Source organism: Chinchilla lanigera, unplaced genomic scaffold, assembly GCF_000276665.1.
Source record: "Chinchilla lanigera isolate Chin_1 unplaced genomic scaffold, ChiLan1.0 scaffold00046, whole genome shotgun sequence".
Lineage (NCBI taxonomy): Eukaryota > Metazoa > Chordata > Mammalia > Rodentia > Chinchillidae > Chinchilla > Chinchilla lanigera.
The window spans coordinates 13,364,669-13,376,149 of NW_004955447.1; the positions used below are offsets into that span (position 1 = coordinate 13,364,669).

General features: G+C 35.6%; 1 long non-coding RNA gene across 1 annotated transcript; it reads right to left on the reverse strand.

Moving 5' to 3' along the window:
• Positions 1 to 829: 829 nt before the first annotated feature.
• On the reverse strand, positions 830 to 10,027 carry LOC102022866. The gene is made up of 3 exons (XR_262424.1): positions 9,955 to 10,027; positions 2,578 to 2,905; positions 830 to 1,820 (listed from the first exon to the last, which is right to left on the reverse strand). It is a non-coding gene; the product is annotated as an uncharacterized LOC102022866 (long non-coding RNA).
• Positions 10,028 to 11,481: the final 1,454 nt, after the last annotated feature.

Below are 11,481 nucleotides of genomic sequence, written 5' to 3' on the forward strand. Positions count from 1 at the left end.
TTAATGCTTATGGAATACAACTATTTAAATCACTTAGTCAGTATATTAGTGTAGCTAAAAAGGACTGAAATATCAGCAAAGGTCTTAGTTAGGAATGGAATACGGAAAAAATGAGGTGAAGCAGGTTTCAGTAATACATGTTCATCACCATTTATGCCCCTTAAATTGTATACGGTGAAAGACACAAATAATCTAATGGCTGAAAATACATGTTATGCTGAGTTACAAAGATATTCCAGATTCTGCCCTGGCCTGTAATAATATCACTCTACTCTATTTGCATTTTTCAATTTTTATAAAGGAACTTTACAATTACTAAACTTAAATGCCCATGGACATCTATATAAAGAGTGGAACCAGAGGATAAACACTGTCTTGTTGCCAAAGAGAGAAATGTCTCTTTATATAAAGAAGTCATTTGACATTCTGGGTCATATATCTGTAGAGGGAAACTGGAAATAATATCTAATAACCTCCACGTCCGTTGGTCAAGTTCCATTTACGCGCTGTGAAGCCAGGTTCCAAAATCTATATCAGCTCTTCAGCGTCATTCTACACTACCTCATGGTGTCCAGTCAAATGACAGCAGAATTCCTCAGCTTTTCGTCTTTACAAATGTCAACACCAACAAAATGAGAAACATCTTTTTTTCCTCTGAAACTGAAGACACGATTACTTGCCTGCCTTTGACCATTGCATATTTAACTTCTTTCCAAATGGTATCATCATAATTCAAATAATTACATTGAATCTATAATTTTATTGAGAATGCATATTTTTATTTATGAATTGACTCAAGGCAACTGTACACAATAGCTAGTTTTTCTGGTCATGTTATTTTCTTCTCATTAAAATTATTTGATTTTGCCTGATAGCCATATTATATGCCTCTCACTTGCTAATCTTGTTCAAGATTTTCTAGTGACTAGCCCCATGGAAATTAGCATAATTAGCGTAAGCTAGTTTTGATCTTGCTGACCACTTTTTCTACATACATACAGTACAGACTTTGGCAATCTTATTCACAGCAGGGTATGATGCAACCTATTATTCTGGGCAAGGAGATAAAAGGTGAGTATTATGTAATGTAAGGAAACCCTTGTTCATTGATAAAAATAGCAGATACATTGCTGTCTTTGGACGTATTTTGAGAATATGATCCTCTGAGGTAGTATAGACATCTTGTGATCATAAGAAAGTCAGTGTAATGTCATATCCCGTATACATAGAACTACCAACAACAGCCGATTTAGTGCCTGCATGCTTCGTAACAAAATGATATTTCCCATGTAAGCCACAGACGACAAGGCCACAGTTGTTTCTGTACCTTTATTGTTGATCTAGGAAAATATAGAAACCTACTTTTATGCTATAGGAAACCTAGAGAAGCCACATGTGTATTTTCGATTACTATTTTATCTTTTCATATTTCAACCATGTCCTAGTGCATGACATGTATGTCTAAACTTCTACTGCATACTAGACACAAACATCATTTTTGCAGTTGTTTTCCATACAATACAGTATAGAAAATACTGTATTGCAGAACATAATGTGATCTATATTGCAGAATATAATATAGTATGCATCTAGAGTCAAATATTTTCTCATTTAAAGGTAAATATTTTGAATAAATACTTGGTGTTAATTGTGCATGTGAAGTTAATGAGACTTGTGTATACTCAGACGCCCATTCTGAAATGAAGTGTAATGAATGAAAAATCATTATTTTAACTCAGGTCTTCCACAGTGGAGGTCTCAGAATATCTTTTTCATCCTTTTAAAATATATTTCTTCTACCACAGTTGGAAGAAATTCTGCTGCAGGTGAGAAAAAAGCAATAAAATTTCTTTATAAATTACCTTGCTATGAGAAATTGCCAGTTAAAACATAATCAACAAACTCAAAAATGATAAATTCAAAATTAATAAAAATTTCAACTTGACAAAAAACAAAGCTTTAAAGGATATTTACATGAGATAAATTTCAACAGATGCCTCAGACCCAAAATTCAATATCTAACGTGTTAAATTACAAGAGAGCTTAATGACCTGAGAATAACATTAATCTTTAAATCAATCATTCATCAACACAGAGTTGTGATGTAATCGTGCATACTTTTGTTTACGTGAGGCAATTTCCTCCTTCTCCACTTGTGGCATTGTCATTGAATTCTTTTCAAACCAGATCGTGTGACATAAATAGGAATGATCCTGTCTATGTGATCAGAAAACATTTTTGCAGACCATTTGGAAAGTGCCACCTAAAGGAAACTGATACTTTTAAAGCCAGGCCTCCTTGGAATAAGTCGCAGAAGGAACTACATTTTGACACACAGAAATGATGGAAGTAGTTGGACATATACACAGCCCTTCAGAAGCAGCGCATCATTAGTTTAAAACATCAAGGACCACAGCAGGAGTGGTAGAAAATAAGACCACAAGAAGAACTAGATCCCAAAACACTGCAAGTTTGTTCCATGCTGATGGTCAATGTAGACATTATTAAGTTTCTCTCTGTGCACTAGATACTTTTAACTATTTTAATGCTTAATATAAGAAAGAGAGATCAGTTTACCTGTCTTAACCTCTTGGGTTCCAGGATGTTTGGATCGGTCCTCAGAAACTAGCTGCATTTGTGACTCTATTTGCCTCCGATGATTGGTCCACAAATACTGACCCGACACTATAAATGTTGTGAGCTGCTTTCACACCATCAAGATTCCTTCAGCTAGGTTTCCATTACTTTGATAGATGGTAATGAAAAGAACATTTGGAAGGCCAGTGACCGGTCTTCTTCGCTTTAGTGAAAAATTTGCTTCCCACAGTGCCTATTTCTGGCTGGCTTGCAAGGTATGCTCCAGCATGCAGGGATGGAATTGTTCTTTTGAAGAATAAGGACTTAGCTATCCCATCATGAGCAGGGACAAAAAAATGAGATAAAATGATTACATATAAACTCATTACTGCCAGAGAAAACCTCATCACTTTTTGTTATCAAATAATTATTAGATCCAGGTGATGCCAGTAACATAAATGGGTGATCTTATTTAACATCACTCCTTCATAGATGAGAGATTAATAAAAGTCATTCATATATCTACTGATACAATTAGAAGTAGCCAGATGTTTTAATTTTTCTCTTGTACTCCTTGGTGTGGTCATTCAACTTCAGCAGCAAGGTTCAGATTTGTCATTCTAGACCTGAGGATTTACCATTATCTAAGAGTACAACTATGTTCATATTTAGATCAGGAAAGTCCCCCAAAGCCCTCATTTGCTGACAGGGGAGCTCCTGGAAGTGACTGGATCATGCAGGTGCTGTACTCTTTGGTGGAATTATCATAACAGCTGACTTTGGTGTTGGAAGGTAAGGCCTGATCAGATGAGAGAGAGTAAGGCCTGTTGGGAGGTAAGGGCTGATCAGATCTCTGTGAGAGAGCGTAGTTTCCTGCCAGTCTCCTTCCTTCTGTCTGGTTGCCATGACTACAGCAGTTTCCTCCCGGGCTGGACCCCCCACCCTGCCACTTTTCACTTGGACCTAGCGGATTTTGCATGGACTGAGACCTCTGCAACTATGAACCAAAATAAGTCTCCCCTCCTATAAGTTATGGGTGTCAGGTATTGTGTCCCAGTGATAAGGAAAGTGACCTAAACAGATTTACTGACCCTAATTAGGAAATCTAGGTCTTAGATCTTTCACCAAAAATAGAACGTGTGAGAGATAGACATTAAAGCATTATGTTTTCCTGGGATAGTATTAAATTGCATTACCAAACTAATCTTTCTAAACATGTTATCAGTAGGAAAACTCAAAAGCTTACTGGGAAATTACTGTTCTTAGTCTATGAAGTTATGCTAGTATTACTATTCTACATTATTAAAAAGTATCTTAAATACTCATGTTACACTCAAGATATCAGAGCATGAAACAACTTGCTTCCTTCAAAGTTGTATAACTGAATGCAAGAAGGTAAAACCAATCAAAGTGGGAATTCTTTAATTATAAAGAAGTACTACCATAGCTCAAAAATCCTTTAACTCTAATGCAGAAAATACAATACTTCTAAGAAGCCGTATCTTGGATGCTGCCCAAATGAAATTAATGCAAATATCTTCTAGTGCATTATAATAGTACAGAATAAAGAGTTTCACTGTGGCATATTCGTCCAACTCCTTCCTCTTTCTCAACAGCCTTTCTTCTACTTTTATCTTGCCTTTCCCTTTTTTTGTTTCTTTCTTTCTTTCTTTCTTTCTTTCTTTCTTTCTTTCTTTCTTTCTTTCTGGACTCTATATTTGAGAAAATGCATGCAAAATATGTCTAAGTCTGGCTTATTTCACTTTAAATAATAATCTCTGTCCCCAGGCATTTTCCTGCAAATGATTCAGTTTCATTCTTTGGAGTGACTAATACTCCATTATATATGTACCACGAGTCCTTCATCTCTTGATGGACACTTAAGCTGCTTCCATAACTTGACGAGTGTGAATGGCGCATGATAAACATGGGTATGTGCGTATCCCTGGAGTGAGCTGATTAGAATTCCTTGCTCAGGTACTGAGCGATATACCTAATTGGTATTGGTTTTTTGAGGAACCCCAGCACTGATTTACACGGTGAATTTACACCCCCAACAGCAGTGTAGATGGGGTTATTTTCCTTCCACAGCTCTCTCAGCATTTATTCCTTTCTGTGTTCTTGATAGCAGCCAAGAATACACGGAATCTTAACGCAGTTTTGATCTATATCTCCCTGATGCCGAAAATGTTAGACATCTTTCATGTTATTTGCCATCTCTACTTCTTTTATCACGAACTGTCTGTTCAGTTCATGTGGCCATTTGTTAATTAGGTTATTTGTTTTATGCAAGTTTTGAAACATAGCTGAAAATAAGAGGTGATGAGACAATTTTCCCAATGTATGGGATTTCCACATTTATTAAGGAAGTAAGATGCACTTTATGTATAAGAACAAATCAGGAAGAAGGTATTTATTTTCTCTAGACCTCATTATATTACATATATTGTAGTTATAAGGCAGCTGCTCTATAAAACCATGAGGCTTTCAATTTGATCTTAGTAAAAGATGAGAAGGTACACCACTGGTAAAGAAGAATATTCACATACTTTTTATCACACAGAACTCATATTTCAAAGTATATGAACTGACCAGAGCAGAACAAAAATTAGGAACTATCTTCTGGAAATGGTAATATAGTAGGAACATAGAGGTTGAAATTATGCAAGGTTTCATAACAGTTCTAACATTTGTAATTGGCTTACATAGTACATAATAAGGCTGAGGAAATGCTTTCTTCAAAACAATTTGCAAGAAACATAGAGGTTTATCTCTTAGGATACCAGAAAAGAAATACAATACACAACAAATGTTGCAAATTAAAGTTGAAAAGAGTGAACATAACAAGAAATAATGAATTCCTGAGGTTTTTAAAATGGTGTTCAAAATGTGAAAATAAAAAGCCAAAGTGTTGCATGTCTCTCTCTCTATCATATATATATAAACATGTGAACTGTCTACTTCCCAAAGTAATCTATTTTAATCGCAGTTAAAATTCTTGTGAAAACTGTAAACCACATCAAAATAATATTAATAAACAACCATGATTTCAACAATCAAGGAGACTAGGAAGACATTTCATAAGCAATGTGGAGAAAATAAAGTTCTACATTACCATTTGCTAAATAGATAAAGAAGTTATTTAAACTATAAATATGTATTCCACTTACCATAAAGGCACAAATAATAAAAAAAATTAGATTCATGCGGTTAAGGGGTTTTGTGCTAGTACATATTTTATCTTATAATGAAATTGAATTTATTTTACTTGCTAAAAGGGAAAAAACTCCTCAGTAATATTCTACTCATTTATCTTGAAATTTTCTATGGGGATTTTTTCTTGCTACAAAGTTTAACTTGTAAGTTTCTTTTATAAGAAATGGTATTTACTTGCCACATTTTAAATAAAAGTGTGTTTATCACAAACATTACTAAGAAATGAAATTTGCTTAAATTGCTGTGTATATAAGACTGTGCTAATTAACTCACTATCCATTCCTTACTTAAATTTAGTATCTAACTCCTCTGCTTGTTAATCAAAAAGCTTCAAGGCCTTGTGGTGTTCTCTCCCTATAGTCCAGTTTATGAAAATTAATTGTGATTCTATCATAGCCTTTTCTGACTAAAACATACAGTTTGTTTCTCTTACAAAGCAATTAGGGTTTAAGTTTTGGATTAGGGATAGAAAAGCTATACAGCCAAATAATGCCCATTTCATGAATGAATTATACCTAGACTGAGAGTATAAATAATGAAGAAAAACAGGGATGAAACTGTGTTAAGTTTAGTCGGGGGACTGTGGGGGTTTTTGTTGTTTTTTTTGTTTGTTTGTTTTTTGGTACCAAGAATTGAACTCAAGACTTTACACTTGCCAGGCAGGTGCTTGTACCACTGCGCTATATCCCTGGTCCCCATATGTTAAGATTTCAACATCCATTTAAAACATCAGGGGACAGAGGATTGAAAAAAGGATCATCCAATTTTGTGCATGTCTTTATTTCTACTTCAGATTTTAATGAAATTTACTCCTTACTTTTCCAAAATAACCATTTTGCACTTTAGTTTTCTTTATAAATACCCTCCATACACAATTACCTTATTCTGATAGGAATCATTAGAAGAGGATGTTACAGTCTTTCCACTACATGAAAATAATAATTTGCATTACAACCATATTTTTCCTTTTCCTACAACTGAAAAATCTTTTTAAATGAATATCCAATTCTTGGACAAGTATTTTGAAATTTCTTTATTCAATCTTTTAAAGAAATATTTTTCATTTATTCCGTCAAGATGAATGCGCTGAGCACTTGCAGTATGCTCACAGTGTGGGTATTAGAGGAATGGTGGTGACCACAGAAGGATGTGAGCCTGCCTCCCAGAGCCCCTGATCTTCCGGGAGAGCATGTATTAATAAACAGTCACACAAGTGAACACAACTATAAATGAGTTAAACGTTGTAAAGCAACCATATTAATGTAATGCAAGGCCTTCAGAGAACTTAGAGAAATCTCTGAGAATGTAACACTGGAGTTAAGATATGGAAGATTCGTACACCTTAACTGGACAAGAGAAAAGGAAGAAAGTTCCAGAAATGAAAATAAAACAGAGAAGAATCTAAGATTCTAAACTTAATCTGCATTAGTAGAATAGAGAACTTAAGGGGAAAACAGAAGAAAATGATTTGAGAATGGGGCAAAAGCCAGAGGTTGTAGGACCTTTGGGGACATCTTTGGGAAATTTGTTTACAGCCTTAGGTAAAGGGAAAGCTACTGGACAGTTTACGCAGAGATATGGCAGAACTACTCCATCAGCACCTTGGGACCATATGTCGGGAGAACAAGACCAGCGGAATATGTATAAGTAAATTGTTCAAAAAGAGCTTTCCATGGTGTTCTAGACAGGAGGCGGTTGTAGTTTGAACCTCTGGGTGAGCGATTAAGAATTTGCTTCTTTCATCTCTTTGGTCTCTATACTGTGCTGTGATATGCAGTGGGATCAGAAAATGCAGAAAATGTATAAAACATATTTATTGCAGTAAATGACAGATTGTTACTGCACCCCTAAACACTTCCCCTTTCTTTGCACATGCATACCCCATCATCCTTGCTATTTTCTGACACAGGCCTGGAGGGCCTCTTGAGTGTCTTTACTTGCACTCTCCTTATCGCCTTAATGCCCAGGCTCCGTCCACAGAGTTCACCCTTCATGGTCGTTTTCACTTTGGGGAAGAGCCAGAAGTCACATGGCACCCGGTCTAGTAGATAAAGAGAATGAGGAGCCTCCTCTCCTGTTGGACAGCGCTGGGCCACAGCATTCACTGAATTTTTCATCACACCTCATAAAGACATCAAAGAGAACAACCGAGCGTGTTTCTTTCACTATAGTATCTTAAGAAATGTTCACCATATGTTTCAATCACTCTAAATTGATTTCAATAATGACTCAGTTTATTTATTGCCTATTCACAGTCAGGGCCCACAAATGAATTAAAGACTTACACAGTATCCACACCCTCACCTCCTGTTACACACGGAAATTGTAGAACTTCACATTCACAATTAAAACTTTTCTGGTAGAGACACCAGCTACTTCTAACTGCAAAGTCCATTTAAATTATTTTCTGACACCTTTTATCATGCAGAAAAGATTAGCCTAAGTTGACCAATTATCTATTCAACAAATGCATTTTTTACTCAACAACATATTAAGTTTCTATTATGTAGTAGTCACTGTATGTTTTCCTAGGTATACAAAAAATTATATGAGTCTAGCATTGAAAAATGAAGTAATCAATGGATCATACAAATAAGTGTAAAATCTTAGTTGAAACTAAGCTTTATTTCACCAAAGTGACCAGAAATACAGTTAGAGAATCAACATATTTTTCTTAACTATCATTGTGCCACATTTCCCTATATCTCTGGTTCCTCTTCATAAATAGATGGTGATGATAGCACGTTGGGTAGGTAGGCAGAGAGGAAGACAGATAGATAGGTGATAGATAGATAGATAGATAGATAGATAGATAGATAGATAGATAGATAGAAGGATGGATATAGACACATAGATAGACAGAAATATTTAAAAGACAGCCGCAAAAAGTTAATATGTTTAAAATAGGTGAAACTAAACTGTGAAATTCATTGAGCTAAATAGTCTTGATATATAGATGTAGATATAGATAACTTGTACACGCACATGTTCTAAATGTATAACTCTGTGTATGTGGAAAGAGAGAAAGAGCGAGATTCTAAAGCAATGAAGCATAAGGTTTAGGAGACAATGAAAATACAGTTATGTTGAAAAAACCGGATGACAGTTAAAAATATAAAGGCACATAGAAAATTTGATGTGTACTACTGTAATGCAAAGGGGAAAATAAAGACAAGGAATATGCAAGAAAAAGAAGTTTACTGTTGATAGAATAAACGTACAGGGAACTGACAGGCTACTAGTAAGGGCAGATGTTGTTTTATAATACCAAGTTTAAAGACACATCAATCCCCTTTAAGATGCCAATAGTGATCCTACCCATTCTACATTACCTTCTTCCCAAAATGGTGTTCAATGAATTTCCTAAAATGACCACATCCCTCAAATGCAATTGCTGTCCTCAGCTCTACTTGCACAGGCAGCAGCACATGTACAGGGACGAAGAAGCAGGAGCTAAGAAATGAGCCTAGAGGGCACTAAAGTGAAGCACAGTGGAAGCACAGATTGCTTCAGTTCATTAAAATTTTTCTGCATTCCTAAGTTTCCAATACTATTGAAAGATTTATCTTTTCTGAGAACATTTTCGCTTTTACCTGAGACAATAGAAAGAATTGTACCATGAACCACACTCACAGCAGTTAGAAATATTTCCCATTATCAACTTTATCAATAGTTTCAAGAACATAATCGTGAGGTACAGGTGAAATACCGAAAGGTCTGAATCCTTCATTTCAGCCTCTTGGGTCTTTTCTCCTATCACCAAGCACACGGTGGCCCAGGGTAAGAGATGGGATTTCTAACTAAGGTTTGTCGTCACCTCATTTATATAGAAGATAACATCTAAGCATTGAAACGTCTCCATATTGTACACAAATGATGGCCTCTCTTGTGTAACATTAGAGAGCTGTGCCCTTTTAATCCATAGATTTCACGTATGTTTAGCTTCAGCAATCCTAGACAAGTGATGGTCTTTCTAGTAAAAACTTTTCATTTTCTTTCTTTTTCGGCATGTATGTCATTAGCTTGCTGAGGGGCTAAGACCCAGGCACATGTCTTTACCCCTCGTCCTACTCCAGAAAGTTCCTGCGTCCTTCGTTCCTCATTTGTAAAGTACACTGGTATATCACAGACCTGTTGTTTTAATTCTCACTTCTGAGTTACCTGTGACACTTGGGGACGCAGAATTTCTCCGGTGTGCTGCCAATAGAAAGCCTTTGTAAAGTCCTGTTTCTTATTACTTTATACGGTTGATCGTTTAACTGTTATGTAACGGTAAAATGAAAGTTCCAGGATGTAGATCCCATGAATATCTACACTCGTGCTTTAACTGCAGTAAATAGCCTCAATTTCTGCATCTCTCAATCTTATAATTTTGCCACTATGACCTTCCAACTCAAAATTCAGCACACTCTTTCATGCATTTTCACTTTTTTCACTCTTTTTCTGATGTACCGCAGGCTCTTAGTGAACACTGGCTGTCTAGAATTAGTTTCTTATGTACAGTAAAGGAAGAGTTATATTCACATTGAGGAAAAAGGAGAAATAAAACAATATCCTAAAGACTTACAAGACACAATGACACAGTCTTTCTAAGCCTTTAATGCTATCAAAGTTAGCTTGGTAGTAACTGGAGGAAAGGTGAATTAAACTGATCACTTTAATTGAAAATGAGAACACACCAAACCTAATTATGCCGTGGCACAACACAGACCCTCTACACAATGATAACATTAGCTCTACTGCTGCAGACCTTATAAACATTGCTAGTATTCTGGTGATGCTTCATTTCCCAGGCTTTTCTCCAAATACGACAGAATTTATTGATGTATACAGTGAGGTCAGCTGATGAATTTTCAAAGTCATTTTGCAAATAGGAGCAAACTGTTTCTTTTGGATCCTCATAGATGTCTCTGCATAATAGGCTGCTTCTGCTGACTTCATTAACTTTCACCGTGCTGTAAACCAATTACCTTCTTCCCATGTTCATTATAATCTAGATCTACATAGCCCACTTCGGATGCTCGTAACATTTCAACTGCGTGACCTAACTAACTTTTTACACATGTGATAATGCTTTGATGAAAATAGAGACAGCAATTTGAACCTCTGTTTTTCTCAGTGATACTGAGCTGTGAATACATTTGCTGGAGGTCAATAAAATGAATCCACAACCTAAATTCCTGACAGTTTGCCATTCTTGTATCTGGATCTAAGTACATATTTTACCTTGGACTATTCTTACTTATAGGAATTACAAGAAAAAGATTTTTAAGGCTGGGCACATTGTGTTTACGATACGTAAACTCATCGATATGCCTCTGTTGGGAAGGAAATTGTTGCTTTGGCTACATATTTCCAAGCAAGTTATTCCCAGACACTTTTTACCATTCTTTGTCTCTTTCGAGACTGGTTCTATTCTTCCTTCTCTCTAGATTTTTTTTTTTTTTTTTTTTTTGCTGTTGGCTGGTTATCTATGAAAAATGTAAAACTTTGATCTGGGATCATTTTTATATGTAAACATAGAAGCATTCTGTATTAAATACCAAGATAGACCCTTAGAACAAAAACTATTCAGTAACTTAGGTTGGTTTTAGCCAAGTGGTAAGAATCTGTACTAATCAATATCAAGTACATCCATCTTTTAGAGATGTGTGTGAACAACCTGTTATACTTGGAGAATTCTATTGT